General features: G+C 43.0%; 1 protein-coding gene across 1 annotated transcript in view; it reads left to right on the forward strand.

Moving 5' to 3' along the window:
* The window catches only part of SLC38A7 (solute carrier family 38 member 7), a 127,446-nt gene that overhangs the window by 15,195 nt on the left and 94,851 nt on the right, over positions 1-17,400 (forward strand). The window lies entirely within an intron of this gene.

Below are 17,400 nucleotides of genomic sequence, written 5' to 3' on the forward strand. Positions count from 1 at the left end.
TACCAAATATCCCTATGCTGTCAAATTTGTTTCAGTTCTTATAGCTTGAACAAGCGAGCATCTGCCAATAAAATCACAGTTCTGTCTGGTATGTAAATGTATAATCTCTGTTCCATATAGAATCTGTGGCTGGAACATTGCAGAGTATGCCATCAATACTATCCTAATTGAGGGACCCCCTAAAAAAGTTGTTGAATTTCTTTAACTCGGATACTGCTGTTGAGGCTCTTGTTTTTACTGCCTGTATATGATGTTACCAACTTAAACTTTTATGGAACATATATTTGTAGGAATCCACTTTTTACATTTTAGTAGAGCTCCTAAACCAGGTTTAGTGTGTCTTTTTCTTACCAAAAATCATAACTTTTTTATTCAAATTTATAATCCGTTTAATATCAGTACAAAAATGTAAAAAAAATAAGTTCCCTTTGTAAGCCTACCTGAGTGGCATTAGTGCAAAATTGTCTGCATACAGCAGGCAGGAGATGTGGGCTCCACCAATTTTCATGGAGAAAGAGTATGTTTAGAGAGTACTGATGGTAAATTTCACAAAAAGGGCAAATAAATGGGGCGCTTGAATACAACCCTGTCGCAGGCCATTTTAATTTATCTTTCATTGTAAATGTGCCTTTACTGTGAAGTTATACTTTGGCCCAAATATCTCTGTGGTATTTTTAAAAGGGTCTACCTGTGAAAACAAAACAGACTCCAAAAAACTCTACATGGAAATAGGCCATTAATTTGATGCTCAAAGATCCTCCCTAGGCCATTGAATCAGTGGGTCTTGAAAGTGGATCTGGTTTGGAAGGCGTTGGCTACCGCCGCTTACATTCTTCAGCGCTCAGGCTGCGCCTCAATCACATGGAAGTAAGTGTACATTTTAAAAAGTAAGCTATGGTAGTTATTAGTGATCAGAATGGTTGGCGGATGGGAGGCTCGGTCTGTTCCAGGGTTACAGATGTCACTGGTTCGCTCTAGAGATATTCTATCCAGTTCAGAAGGCCACAATTTGAATTTTGTGTTTAATTCAGTAGACCATGTTCGGAGGTTTCTGCGGAGCTCACCTGGAGTATTATACAGTTTCAAGAGTCTGCATCGGGAGTATGCAGTTTGGTAGGAGGCAATTTGAATGCTATATCGATGTCAGTTGGAAACATCCGGGTGCTCTGTTGGGTTCTAGAGACTTCATCTGGAGGCTTGGGTCAGTAATGGAGGCCACAATGCTAGAAGTTTTATCCGGAAATTGTTTAACTTGAAATGAACTGAATTTATATAGTCTGAAAGGGGAATTATAAAGACATTTGCAGACACCAGGGTCAAAAATTAAGTGAAGGACGGAAACATTTTCCTACAATTGTGTGGTTCTAGAGCAGAGGGATATGAGATCGGACATGTTGTTGGGATCTATTGAGTTGGGCTCAGGAGTAGGACTGTGCAGTTTTTCTCAGGCGGCATGGTTAGAGCATGGAACGACCACTAGTGTAAGTGGGGTGGTAAAGCCAGTAAAGAACTCACCCAGTCATAATGTAGTTGTTGATGCAGTGCAGAGGTGATGATAGATTGTGGAAAGCTGTTTTTTGAGAAATCTGGTATTAGCGGTAGTTCCAGTATTGGGCAGCAGTGAGCCTTATGACTTGGGGTTTTAATCAAGGAATTTGAGGAATAGTGTAGTAGTGTGAGCCATATGGAATCTCCTTGTGGGATGGAAGACAGGAGAACTCTTTCAGAGCTGAATTGGCAAAGTGATGCAATAATTGAAATTAAGCCTGGGGAGAGGATGTAGCCTAATGGCTGGGTGCGGTCGACCTCATATCTAGGGAACCATGTTCGAGTTTCAGCAATGGCGCTCAACATCCTGGGATTCTAGACAAATCATTTAATCTCCCTGTGCCTAACAAAAATGAATGTGTCTTCATGTAACGCAACTGGTACTCATGTAAAGTGTTCTGATACCTGATTTCGGGTCAAGTTTGCACTATATAAAACTTTGAGGGAAAAAACCCCCCGAGGAATCCACAAACTGTGGCAAAATGATACTCCCAAATGTCAGGTTGAAAATGGTAAAGTGTGCCCACGGTATTTTCAAGTTCGCATCTAAAATCGGCGACAGACTGATTAGAGATATGTTGTCAATTTACAAGGCCAGGAGTGTCTCAATTGCATTATATGGTGCTGGGATATGGGGTTATACTAATGTAGATATTGTACAAAGAGAAGAAAATAACTTCTTTAAAAGACTCCTTTGTCTACCTACTTCAGCCCCAAATGAATTGATTCATAGAGAACTGGATGTCGCCTATTTAGGCGACCGTATCTCGTTGAGACCCCTGATGATATGGCGTGCGATCTGGGGGAAAGATGAAACGGCTTTTAACCAAAGTGTTATAAAGGATTGTCTTGATCTTGACAATTATACCAAAATACCGTGGCTTAAGTATGTTTTAGACAGCTTCAGGAACATTTTTGGGCTCAATGTACTAGCAGAACCATGTTCTGCAGGGAATATCTCAAAAGTAGACATGAAAAACATCTTTTTGCAGTACAGAGCACAGAAACGCCTGGAAGCAAACAGCCGCCTCACCACAGTCCGTCTCTATAATAAATACATTGAAGGCGACTCACCACAGCTATACCCGAGTATGGTAACTAGACCTGCCCACAGGTTTGTCCTAACTAGACTAAGATTTGGTACGGCTCATGTTTTGGTTGCCTTTCCTCAACCTAAGAAGCAACCTGTTGGGCCGTGCCCATGCGATGGGCATTCCAAGCAAAGCACTTTGCACTTTATGTTAATTTGTGCTCTCTTTCTGAATGTCCGGGTGGCCTACTTGAAACCGATTTTTGTAAAATATGGTGTTGGAAATGTGGAGGATGCGATGAAGTTAGTTTATAATATGAATTCTCCGGATAAATGTTTTTATATTGCCACTTTTATCTCCAAATCGATCCAGATGAGAAATAGCATGCTGTTTTAAATATTTATTTATTTTAATCTGTATTGTTTTTTGTTCCATGCATTTTTTTTTTTTTATTGTATTGTTCTATGCATTTTGCTTATGTGCTTTTATGGTCATTGTATTTTATGAACCGAATAAAGCTTCATGAATTGAATTGATACTCCCAGGGACTCCTGCTGCATCAGGCTGAGGGAGGAGCTACGTACCACAGCTGTGAGCTGCGAGCCGAGCCTGGCTTGGCGTGTTGCTGTGTGATCCTGTTGTCGGACTGCCGATTATCGTTCTCCCCATTGCCGCACTGCCGCCGCCTGCCTGGCCGACGGCTGCCTTTCCCTGACGGCTGCTGCTCCAGCGCCTGATCACCGCCGCATCTCCGTCCCGCTGCACCACTGCACCGCCTTCTTGTTTGCGGTTACGGTCTGCGGCGGCTGGCAGTTTTGGCGGCTCTTCTGTGCACAGCGCGGGACTAGGAGCAGACAGGCTGGGAGCTAAGACGCAGCGCGCGGAGCGCTTTGACTGTTTGGTGCGGCCAAAGCGGAGGTGGAGGCAGGTGGAAGGACGTCCCCTGTAAGGAACAGGGAAAAGGAGCAACAGCCGCCCAGCAGCCGATGGTGGGGTGAGGAGCTCTCAGTCCTCAGACTTATCACTCAAAAACTCGCCCAGAACTCCTTTCTTTTACTTTCTTCACTGTTGAGAAATACCCGGTCTGTTGTTGTGGGTATTGAGCCCGTTGCTGGAGCAGGGCAGGGCAAGGCGGGCGGAACAGGAACGAGCATTAAGCAGCCGTGCTCTGTGTGTGGCTACCAGGAGCTATTGAGCCACCAAGCTATTAAGCTACTAAGCTACAAAGCTACTGCTGTGCTGGACGCTGGGATAAGTCCCCTGCCTGGTCTCCCTTGGTCTCCCTTGGTCTCCTGTACCCAGGGGGCTGGGGGGGGGCATACGGCTGGGAAGGGCCAATTTTCAAATAAACTAGACACCTAAAAGAACTACAGGAGGGCGACCGAAGCGGATTGGGGGTCGTGAGGGCGGCACGATCGGCGCACTTGAGTGGACAGTGGATATTGATCGTGTCACAAAACCCTAAGCAGATATATATGGACTATCACGGAAAGCTGCGTGGAACGTAAAGACAGGAGACAAGACCGTCAAAACAAGCAGAAGGGCAGTATGAGGTCAGGTCCCGTCCGGGGCAATACAATAGTTAAAAGAGAGACAAAAAAACGGAAGCGAAAAACCAAGATGCTGGAGGAGGCAAGGAACGAAACATCACCAGAAACTGGTCTGGCAACCCAGAAAAACTGTTCCCTCATAGAAATACCAGTAGACGGAAACACCTCTGGGTTGGAAAAGAGTGGGCAAATAACAAATTATGAGACAAGCAATACATTAATAAAAAGGCAGTTCTCTTATCAACCAAACATTTTTACAAAATTTGGCTTTCTAAAAAATGCGGCGGACTCCCTACTCTCAAACACAAGAGATGTGCCAGGTCTTCAATCACCTCTTCAGTCTTTACAATTAAATCCAATCATTCCAAACTAAAGAAGAGCGGAAATCAACTCATAAAAGGAGAAGCCCGGGTACAAAAAGAAATGCTAGTATAGCAGTTACTAGTCCCCTACAAATAACATCAACTCCGCAATACAACAAAACACGGATGAGCTTTGGAACTACAGGTAATACACAGACAGGAGATGTCGAGGTAGTCCAAGTTCATAGGCAAAATGAAGTAAACAAGAGGTCTGATGACGCACAAAGAGAAAATCAGGAAAATAATGAAACCAGCTTTGATTTGAATGGCGCCAATGGACCAATAAAAAGCAAAAACAGAATTGGTAACTGCGCCATAATCAATACGCCAAAGATCCATGGCCTAAAAAGCCAGCTGGAAAAACCCCTGCTCAGGTGCACTGACTCCAACCAAGAGAGGAAAGGGGAAGTGCAGAAAGAAACAGGCTTCAAACTGGCACCAACTACCCAGATCCTAATTAATGCAACATCAAATCACCAGTCAGAGCCAAACAGTGGGGGGGAGAGAAACAAAGAACTGACCTCGGCGTCAAACTTAGTTGAAAACCAGAAGACATAGAGATCTCCTCATACCTTGGAACAGAGGAATGGGAAGGCCTTATGGCCGCTTATACCCAAGACAAAAGCAGGAGCGGACTTAACACCAAAACTCATGACAACATAATTGAATATAATCAGGAATCACACGAGGGTGGAAAAATAAATGAAGATCGAAATGAGACAACAAATCCAGCTGGTGTGGAGGAATCACAAAAAAATGTTACCCAGGAAACGGCATGGCGTAGCTTGCTAATAACAGTTCAACTATTGGTAGAAGCACTCCACTACCAGTCAGATAAGATGGACACCCATCTGACGCTTTTATATACGCTGGCTGTTTTTGTGGTTGCGATTGACGGGAAGTTGGGTGCATTAAATACACTACTACAAAACAAGCAGGACCAGGCTCAAAATAAGTTCCTGGGTTGTGGATGTGGCCCAATAATTGACAAACTGGCCACATTAACATCGATGTTGAGTGACCTATGCACACTAATAAAACAGCCTCCACGAGGAAAAGAGAGCCACTTGTGTGACGGACAAATAGATGCTGAAACAGATAAGCATTCCCTTGAAAGCTGCGCCATTAACAAAACCAATAAAATGAAAAACACAGGAATTCCTATAATTACTAAAAACGTATACCCTGAGGCAAAGGATATACAGATCTACAAGAACCGGAAAGGAGAGGTTAAAGAGACCATAACAGCGGATGATCAACTGCCAGCAGTATTAATGAAAGAAAAGGCTGACAAATGATTGAATGCAAAACAAAGGTGGGCAAAAAAACGCAAAGGCAGAAATCAAAAAACAAATTTAGATCGAGATGGATTTAAGCGTCTCTTCGGGTCAACGTCAGTTTGACCAGGGTGAATCCAAACCCTCAAATAACATCAAAAATGACGATGAAGAAGGAGAGTCCAAAAAGGACACCAATAACACTGAAGAAGGAGAAGTTCTACATCAAGAAGAGACTAGCAGACCCTCTCCACTATTATTGAAAAAAAATAAACCCAAACATCCAGTTCAGAGCCAGCAAGAAAAACAGAACTTCATGAACTGCTCGATCATCAATTCTACAAGGAATCCTATTGAAACAAATGGAATAAAGCTCGGGAGAGAAAGCGTCCAGCATTCGCTATCCAAAATAATGAGGGGGGAACAGAAAGAGTCAGATGTGAACGAACTGGCTTCTAGTAGACAAACATCTATATCTATACACTCAAGGGCAAATCAGAGAAATTACATCCAGGCACACGTAAGGGGTGGGGGAACTGAACCAGCTGTCCTCGGTCAGGGGGACGCGAACCAAAAATCAAACACAGGAGGACAACAAATACTCTGCCACAAAGGGAGCAATGAAGTAGAATCTTCTATACATCTAGCACTATTAAGAGCACCGCAAGAATCTGAATTTGGACAAGGAGGAAATGTCGGAAACAAAAATAATAGGAGGCTGGAAGACATAAGAAGTACAACAACAAATATTGTATGGTTTAACCCGGATTACATCTCGAAAGGAAGGCATGACATACTGAATAGAGGGAAAATTTTACAGCTGTTATCTCACATTCCATCTCTGGCTGGTGTGACAACTTTGGACTTGGTCTCTATCGAATTCATAACAGAAGACGGAACAAAGGCGGAAAAACCAAAAGCAACATAGATAACAACTTTAGTTGCACATAAAATACTGGCAGAGATTCAAACCTTCAAAAACTGGGGAATAACAATTGCCCCTTTTGTAAAACCAAAATATCCTGACCTATTAATTCCAGCAGTAATAGTAGAAGAACAGAACCCCTGCAACAGATCTGGAATACCAGTACTCCGAGGAGCAATAGGGACTACTGGAGCAAGACGTGTGGAAGAACTTAAAGTCAGGGGACATGCTCTAGATGGTGCATCAACAGGACCAATCGATCTGAGATGGATCGCCAAAACAATAAATAATCAAGTAAATTGACCAATAAATAATATTTCCTAAATCAAGCAGGCATAACTATTTAAGAATATGCTCGTGGAATATCAACGGTCTTGCCTCTAAAATTACCAATCCAGAATTTGGCAGTTATATAAGATCTTTTGATATTATGACCTTTCAAGAAACATGGCAAGTAGAGCCACCGCATTTGCATGGCTTTCTACGTTTTTTCACAAGTGCGGTGAGAATAGCAAAAATATGGTCATCTTCAAGGGGGATTAGCGACCTATGTCTCGGCGACCAGTGCCTATGAGATCAAGGAACTTGGACCAATTACTCCTAATCTATAGATAATAAATTAGCTTACTTCGAAATCAGGCAAGAAGGGCTCAAACTTAATCTTAATCAATGGCTATGTTCATCCAAAAAGGAAAGGAAAGGTAGTAAAAGAACTATGTAATTACCTGGAAACACCGACAATGGATGTTATGCTCACCGGAGACTTCAATCTTAATTTGAGGGGAACCTCAACAGACGATGAGATCCATTTTCAAAATATAGCTTGGAATATACCACACCAAGTAACTTCAGGAATATCCAAATACTCTAAGTTAGATAAGCAGGCATTAGAGAATCTAGAGTCCTATAACATCAGAGTACTAAATGGGAGATTCATCGGAGATACTCCACCAGCGTGTACGTTTCACTCAACAAGGTTCAGTAAAATCTTGGATTATACTTTAATGTCACTATCCTTATTTCATCACGTCGCCTCTTTCCAAATAGGGGAAAAAACGATAGTGACCACTGCCCTCAGGAAATTACACTGAACATCTGCAATCCTAAAATTGAGCGGTCTCTGGTACCTAAAGATTCAATTTATACTGTTAACTATAAAAGGATTAAGTATTCAGGAGTGAATGAGGGATGCTTGCAAGTAATGGCGAAGTTGCACTTTGATGGAAGAATTGGAGTAAGTGAAGTTGAGAAATAAATGGGAGAGTTTTATAACAATGGCAGGCTACTCCACAACTCCAAAACTACAAAAGGGACGGATTGACAACAACACGACTTCCTTTTCAAAAGAACATAAAGTGAAGATAAAACGTATAAAGAAAATGTATCTTTCAAACAATGCGTCAACTTAGGTATTCCTCAAGAGACACGGTGAAATATGACCTACGAGAACTGAAGGCTTCTTTGAAAAAAACCAAAATGGGAAGCGAATAGAACAATGGAGGATAGCTTGTGGGCTAAATTATATGCAGACACCAAGCAGAACAACGGGGCAAAATTCTGGAAATCAATCAATTCCTTTATAAACCCTAGGCATGATGGAGTATCCTCTAATATCACTCAAGAAGCATGGGCAAACTATCTTAAAGATCACTTCACACAACACAGGGACTCCGATTTAGAGACAGAAAATGAGGACAACAAATTAAACCGACTGTGTGGAACTCTTTACAAACAAGAAGGCAGTATTACAACCATGAATATAGGAGAGATAAACCTACAAAAGATAATCATGCGCCAAATTAAAAAGGGAAGAAGAGAAGGGGCGCCAGGCCCGAACGGTATCCCTCCCATTCTTCTTCTTTTTTTTTTTTTTTTTGTCCTCATCTCACCAAAGACTTTCACAGATTTAACAAGCCAATTAATCCTTTCGCAACTGGGGGCCCCTTTGGCTCACTGTTTCCGTCTAGGCCCCATGGCCTTCCTCACGTAATTGAGGACTGGTGTAATCATAGGACTTTAGTAACAGGAGCCTTTTAGTTCTTTAATTATTAATTGATCAGGTGCCTTTGTCGTGCCCATCTTATCAGGGGCCACCAGATGTTAGGTGGACCATCTTCTCCAGTAGCCAGTCTTCCCTGCCCGGGGGGGCGGTGGCTTTCCACTTAATGCAGATCTCTCTCCTTGCCAATAGTATTAAGTATAGTAGAAGAGCTTTTTGAATCTGTGTTAAGACTCCATTTATAGAATCGTTCTTACCAAAAAACACCAAGAATAAGTCTACTACTATATCTGTTTCAAAGATAGATGTTAAGATTTCCCCCACACCTTGCCAAAAAATTTCTAATTCCGGGCATTGGAAAAAAATATGCAAGTCATTGGCGTTGATATGGGTACATCTAGGGCAGCTTGGAGGTGGATTGGGAGCAAATTTTGCGATTTTGGCTGGGGTATAATATAGCCTATTTATCACAAAAAGTGATTTTTCTTCGGAGAGGCAGGTTTTACATATTTATATAATATCTTCAGTGATGATTCAAATAATTCCTCGATGTTCGGGGCGAGTGGCGTTAGATTCCAGATTGATGTAGTGGAGGTGATCTTGGCTTCTTCGGCTTCTTGGATTCGGGTGTACCAGAGAGCTATCTCCTTCTTACTGGGTCGGGGGTCTTGCAGCAGCTGCTCTAATTCCCAGTTACCTGAGATGTCCCCCACTTCTGACTCGTACCAAGATTTTAATTGAAAAAATGTAAATCTTGAAAAGAGGGGGCCTATCTTAGCTTGTAAAATTTCCCAGGGAAGGATGCCCTCTGAATCTACCAAATCCGATCATCTGACTATCCCTGCACTTTTGATTGTAATCGCTAAGCTGTCCTTCATGCAGAGTGGTGTCCCGGGGGAGTCCCAAATTGGGTCAAAATCAGAGAAATACCCCATGCCCCATATACTTCTAATTTTATACCAGTTAGATAGTGCTAATTTCAAAACCTTAAGCCGAATTCTCTTGAAATTCTTAGGTGCGCCAAATTTATACAAAAAGCCTCCCTGTCCACCTTCGACCAAAACCATTTCCCTCAATACCCTACCCCAGGCCGATTGTTCAGGAAAAGATAGTAACATCCTAACACCTTTGAATTGAAAGGCCATCGGATACCAGTTGATGTTCGGGATTGCTAATCCTCCTTTGAGGAGCTTCCTCCTCAGCTTTTTCCACGACATCCTGGCCTTCTTATGCCCCCAGATAAAACTGCCTATTTCCCCCTGTATCCTGCTGATATATTTACTGGGGTAAGTTAATAGAATGGCATTAAATATATGTCAATTTAGGGAGCACAGACATTTTTACTAAATTGACCCTCCCATAGATGGTCAAAGGGAGGTTCTTCCATTTAGCAAACAAATAATCTATCTCCTTTTCTATTTTCCCCAGATTTACCAGGATTTTATTTAGGTCTTTGACTATTTTGATTCCAAGATACCTCAATTCTTTGCTTTCACGACCGCCTCTATAAGTAATGTTCCAACACATTATTTCGGACTTATCCGAATTTACAAGATACCCCGAGACTTTACCAAATTCCCTCAGCGTGTGTTCCAGTTGTGGATTGGTGCGCTCTGGATCGCTGGTTAAACTATTACATTATCGGCATAGAGGGCCAATTTGGACTCATAGCTTGATGATTTAAAAGGGATAATGGTGTTATTGAGTCTTATGGTCTGAGCTAGGGGTCCTATGTAGAGGTTAAATAATAGGGGGGACAGAGGACATCCCTGCCTGGTCCCCCTCTGGATTGAGAAACTTGGAGTCAGAGAGCCATTCAACAGGATTTTGGTTGATGCGTCAGAGTAGCAGTGTTTTATAGTCTGTACGAACACTGGGCCCAAGCCCATGGCCTCTAATACTCCCCAGAGATACCTCCAACACACACGGTCGAAGGCTTTTGCGGCATCGATTGCCACTACTGCTAGTGGGGCCATATTTACCACGGCTAGGTCGATGTTACCTATCAAGAGCTGGGTTTGTTCTTGGATCGCCCTTCCCAGCATAACGCCCTTCTAATTGGGGTTGATCAAGTTAGATGCCACTTTCGCCAATCCACCTGCTAAAATGCCCATGAAGATCTTATAATCTGCGTTCAGCAGGGAGATTGGACGGTAGGAGTCTGCGGCCAAGGGTTTTTTCCCAGGTTTTAAGATTAACACTAACGTGGCTTCCCTCCAAGATCTTGGCATCACCCCGTTAAAGCAATAAATTGAATTAAAAAGCGTAAGAATTACCGGTAGAAGATCTTCTTGTATTAATTTATATATTTCATTAGGGAGAGCGTCGAGGCCGGCGGCTTTTTTATTTTTTGCTCGTTTTATTTGGTTCCTGATTTCCTCTATTGTTATGGGGGCATCAAGTGTCTCTCTGGAGGCCTCCGTTAGAGTAGGCAAGGATTTATCTTCCAGCCAGGAGGATATCTGGGCTTGGGTAGGTTCGAGATCTTCTTTATAAAGATCCGAAAAGAGTGATTAGTAGAGTATTTTGTATATCTTCCTGATTGGAAGATTTGTTACCATTATTATCAATAATTAGCTCACTAATATCATTCTTGCCCGGTCTAACCTAGCCTTCCAGGCCAACAGTGCCCCTGCCTTCTCCCCATACTCAAATATCTCCATGTTTCTGATCTGCCACAGTGCCTTACACTTCTGGTCTAAGAGTAACCTAAAATGTTGTCTAGTCTCCTCCAATTTGTTATCTATCGACTCTAAATCCCCCAGGTCTCCTATAGTGAACTTCCTCCTTTCCGTCTCCAATACAGCTATCCTCCCCTCTAGCGCTTGTAGTTCTTGGTTTTTTAACCGGTTTTTCGAACTTATTAGGGCATGTAGTTGGCCTCTCAAGTTGGCCTTATAAGCATCCCATACTTGGTCAATTGAGGTTGATCCCAGGTTGAAGGAAACAAATTCTAGGGAAGATCTACTAATAGCTTGAATGATCTCCCTGTCTATTATCATTGCTCTGTTTAATGTCCATCTAGGTTGGACATAATTACCCCTAAGAGCATAGACGGCTATTAAGGGAGCATGATCTGATAGGTGTATTGGCTGAACTGAGATGCTAATAACATTTTTAAGCGATTCTTTATTAACCAACATGTAATCAATCCGTGAGGAGTGTCTATACTTTTTGCTGTAGTAAGTATATCCCTGAACATCTCCTCTTTTGGATCTCCATATGTAAGCTAGATTTAGGTTTAAAATTAGATTTTTCATTACCCTACGTGATTTTGGGGTAGCTGTCATGTAATTTAGATTGGAGCTGTCTTTTACGGGGTCAAGTCTTATATTGAAGTCTCCACCTATTATCAGCGGAGGACTTACCAGCATTAAGCTCCCCTGTACTTTAGCTAAAAATGAAGGGTCATCCGTATTGGGGCCATAGTAAGATAAATACGTCATCTCAGCTCCTCCTAAATCTAATAGGGCTATTACCCACCTACCAGATTGATCCGTTTGGACAGACTTAATCCTACAGGGCACACCTTTCTTTATAACAGTAGCTACCCGACGGCTACTCGGTGCTTGTTGTGAAGCGCAAAAACACTGTACCCATGGAATCTTAGAAAAAACCTCATGAAACTCTGTTGGGTTTAGATGTGTCTCCTGTAGTAGACATATCTGTACTGGTGCAAGCTTTAGGTATTTCAAAATTAATCTTCTCCTACGCGGACATCTCAGGCCATTTAGATTCCAAGACATACATTGAATTTTACGGCTATCTTTTACATTACCCATCATGGTCTTGGACGTCATTGCAATTACTGCGCTCCCTTATTAGTTCTTTATTAAGAAAACAAAAGTTACGGTGAGATGAGGTATTTTTTATTTTTATTTTTTCCCTACTCTGCTCCCCACCTAGTGCTCCCCACCCTCCATCTCCCCCGCCCTCCCTTCGGTGCCCCTTTAATCCCCCAAACCACCCTTCACCTTGAGGAACCCTCCCTTACAATAAGCAGAGCCTATTCGGGTACTACTCCCTCGGGCTACCTTCCTTAGTGAAAAACTATTGTTACTATCGTTACAGTTACAGTCGGGACAAGAAGACGGGACCCTCAGACTAAGCCACTGGACACTCCCTTATTTCCCACTCTGCTTTTCAAGCTGGATTTTAGTGATGAGAGTGTCAACTTCTTCTGAGGATCGTAGCATATGCATGTGGTTATTCCACATTGCCCGAATGGTGGCAGGGAATCTTAATTGTGCTTTTGCCCCAAGACTGTTGAGCTCCTCCAATCTCTTCCCCAACTCCCACTGCCTTGTGGCAGTTGTGTGTGAAATGTCTGATCTAATGAGGAAAGAGAAAGTGGGGTGGTCTGATGGTGGTGACAAAATACTCCCCTCTTTTAGTGCAGCTGAAAGAATGAGCTCCTTAACAGAATATGACAAAAAGTTCACTAGGATTTTGCGAGGTTTCTGTTTTCCAAGTCTCTATGTGCCCTTTGAATCTCATAGTTGAGGTCGATGTCTGGTTGATTTTTTTAAACTGTGGCTTTTAACAGGGCAATCAGAAACCCCTTAATGTCCTCCCCTTCAACGGACTCCGGAATGTTCAGGATTTTCAGGTTATTACGCCTTGAATGATTTTCAAGGCGCTCCAGGGCATTCTTAAGCTCTTAATTCTGTGAGGCAAGAGATTCTAACCTAGATGAGGTAGATACTATTGATTCCTTCAATTTTGGGATCTCTTCCTCGAGTGTTTTAGCAAGAGCCTCACATGATGCCCGAATTGCTACCTGGTTTGCCGCTGAAACTGAAAATCTAGAGGCCATCTCCGCCTGATTTGCTTCCGAGACGGTGAATCTAGATGTCATTTCTCCCTTCATGGCCATCAATAAGTCAGCTAATGAGTGCGGAGTTGAATTTAAGGTAAGGGGATTTACGCCCATCTGACTAAGTTCTTGATTTTTATCTCCATCTCTTGGTTGTTGGGCAAGATCGTGGAAGGTTTCTTCAGATCCCTCTAGCACTGAATACCTGTTGGAGAGATCTATCTCAGGGTGAATATCCTGTTCCTGCCCCCCCTACGGTAACTGACTCTAAGTGCAGAATACATTGTTCCTGACTTGTTTTGGCTCGGGGGTCTTGATCTTTACTGACTTCCCTGTCTTCTCTTTGGGCATAGGGCTGGATGCCCGAGAAGGGGCTGGAGTAAGTGTATGTATTTTGGCAGTAGATGGTCAGGACCCTCTTGGGTGGGGCTGGGCATAGTGCTGTCCTGCAGTTGCGGTTGCTGCGTTTTAGAAGAAGTTGTTAGTGAAATAACCTGATAAAAAGTTTTCAAGGATGGAGTGACTTTTGTTTTGATCGCTGTTTTTTTTCTTTTTCCTTTCCTGTAATCTGGCCTTGCTGTCGCTTGGCTGGTGTTTCGCCTCCTGCCGTGTCTCGTGCCCCCAGTACCTGCTTGTGCTGCTTTGCTAATGTAGGGGGGTTGCTCCTGGCTTCTGTTGCTACTACCACAGGCATGGAGACTCGCTGAGAGAAATGTACAATATCTCTATTAGCGGCTAGGTGTGCTGCTCTCGCTCGTAGTGAGTATCTGTTTAATTTTGGGGGGGATAGTCCCTCAATATTGATGCTCCTCTCCATGCATTCCATGCACCCCTGTGAGAGAATACCCTCCTTTGTAAATCTGCACCCCCTGTACTCCCCCGGATAACCAGTGCTCTCTATAGCAATCTCTTCCTTAGATACACACTTGCCGAGGAAGAACAAACAGCCACCAGGTCCTTGGCGTTTTAACTGCAACAGCTCATTTCCCCCTACGAGGACCTCGGTCTGAACCTCGGTGAAAACATCAGGCACCGACCGGGTCCCCCCTACCTGCACAGTAACCAGGTAGCTGGCGTCCGGTCGCTGCGTTGGTCCTCTCCCCCGGGCTCGGAGATACAGGGAATACAGGCTACTATTGCCGTGGGCGGCTGCAGCCACCACCTCCCACCTCCAACGCGGCTTCGTTGTGTTCGCTGCTCCGGAGATCTGACACGCTAGCCTCAAATGCGACGGGGCAAGCCTGCCAATACTTCCGGGGCTCTTCTCTCATTACCGCACTATCCAGGGGCTAAAATCCACCACCAATGCATGCCCGGACACAAGGTAACCACAAAAGCTGTTTAGTGCCCCGGCATCAAGAGTTCAGAAGGCGCCCGAGGGAAGCAGACCCGCGACCGCTCAGACTACGGCCGCCATGTTCCTCCCTTCCCTATCCCTCCCATTCTTTACAAACAGAACGAAAGCAAATGGGCTGTAGCACTCGAGCCACTATTTATGGAAATTAAACAGTTTAATATACTACCTGCTTCCTGGAAGGGCTCGATTATTTCTCCAATTTATCAAGTCAGGGGATAAATCTCTACCATGTAATTATAGATTGGTCGCCCTTATGGATAATGATCCTCTTGGAAGAATTGCAGGCCTGGGCCACAGAAAACTCCTTAATTCCTGTTAATTAGACGGGTTTTGCCAAATCAGTTGGGACAACAACGAATATTTTGACAATGGGTCAGCTAATTGATAAAGCAAAACTACCAAAATGACAATCCACCTGTGCTTTATTGACTACAAGGCGTCTTTTGACCATATCAATGGGAATCTTCTGTGATCCAAATTGAAGAAGTGGGGGATACCGAGGCCATTACTAGACCTGCTGATTAACCTGCATAGTGAAACCTGGATACAGGTGAAGCTGGGAGACGGTTCTCACCTGTCCAGACGCATCCCAACCAATAAGGGTCTCATACAGGGATGTGTTTTGGCCCAACGCTATTTAATTTGTTCCTAGGAGACCAAATTCCGATTCTTAACAATTGCAATTCTCACGCATCAAAACTAGGAGGCCAAATACTGCCAACGTTACTATATGCGGATTACTTAGTTCTAATCAGTCATACAAAAATAGGGCTGCAAAATCTTGTGGATGCCACACAGAGGTACTCTGATGGAAATCAACTGACGATAAATCTGGAGAAGACACAAACAATGTCAATTAACAAAAAAGGGAAAACTCCACATGGCTGGTTTTGGAACAACATCCGCATAGAAGATACAACAGTGTACAAGTATCTAGGAGTTAAAATCGACAATAGTGGCCAGTTTACCATTCAGAAAGCCAGCATCAGCGGAAAAGGCATTGCAATATCAATTTCTCTCTAAAAAAAAAAATAGCAGGCTTTCCAGTCCATCTCTTCTGCCCCTGGCACAAGTGATAAGAGCCAAACTGCTGCCCACAATTACTTATGGGAGTGAAGTACAGAGAGGAAGAGACGCAGCAATTCTGGATAAAACTGTGACAGCTGCATATAGTATCATTTTCAGCCTGCCAAAATATACTTCCCCGGCTCAACTCAGGCTAGAGTTTGGCGGCCAGAAGCATTCTCTGGCAAGACAGGGGGCCTACATAACTACGTGGGACAAAGTCCGGAATGCAAAAAAGGGAATCTTAAACAGCTACTTATGGTCCGAATTAGAGCGGAATCCAGCCTCGCCATCCGCCAAGTATTTGAAAAACAGCCTGGCGAACCTAGGGCTACAGGAGCTGTGGAATACCCCTACTAATCATACTGCGATCAAAAGATTAGTAAAGAAAACAATAAAGCACCTTTCATGGATTGAAGATAAAGCATGTGTTGCCAAGAGGTCGCATGGGTGGATTATACTAAACTCCTACTCTAAACAAGGTCAACAGAGCTACCTTGACCTCGGGTACTCAAGAACTACAAAATGTACGTTTTTAAAGTATAGATTGGGCCTGTTACCTTGCGTATGCCATCTCCCACACTGGTTTACGGATAATGGGGGTTCCCTCTGTCGTTTATGCGGCATGGCGCCTGAAGACATGCCACATTTGTTGTGCTCCTGTGACAAACTGATGGAGGAAAGGAAACGTTTGTTGGAATTCCAATTTAACCAGCGAGGAATACGCTCACGAAGACATGCAGTTCTTGCCTGTTTTGTACCCAACGACCCGCAGTTGAACTGTAGCTTGGTGAAGTTTATGAAGGAGGTAGAAAAAAAGATGCAGAAACTTGACCCTTCATTATGCTTTTAGAGGTTAATATATCAAGCAGAATTATTTAACGGTTGTCTAAAAAAGTATTACATGTATGTAGGTGGCGCAAAAGAGAATGCCGGAACTCGACCCTTCGCTAAACTTTTAGAGGACATTAAAAACAAACTGATTATTATTTAATAATGTTCATTTAAATGTACTAACCTCATGATTTCAAATAGGAAACGTGAAATGGAACATATATTTTATGTAGATGTAATTTTATGGCTATGGTGAAAAATGTATTGTGCGTAGAAATAGTGTTTTTAAGAGGAATTGCAATGGTTTTAATTAACTATGCAAATGTACTTACTTACTCCCAGGTACCTTGCTAAACCCTGAAGTACTTGAATATTTAATGAGTTTCTTTTCAGAACTACACGTAATACCTATGGTTTATTATCTGTGATTGGAAAATTGTCATCAAAAATATTTTGCCTCATTTCTCTCAACGCAAACAAAGCATTGGGGCTTGACATTCAGACTATACAGGGGAGCAGGTTTTACCTCCTATACTAGCCACATATTTGAGAATTAAGCTGGTCTGGGGGAAATTATATTGTCATGTTTAAAGTAAGGCAGCATCTCATCTCTGATATGTAGTAACCATATGTTTT

The sequence above is a fragment of the Lissotriton helveticus genome, chromosome 12 (genome assembly GCF_964261635.1).
Source record: "Lissotriton helveticus chromosome 12, aLisHel1.1, whole genome shotgun sequence".
Taxonomy (NCBI): domain Eukaryota; kingdom Metazoa; phylum Chordata; class Amphibia; order Caudata; family Salamandridae; genus Lissotriton; species Lissotriton helveticus.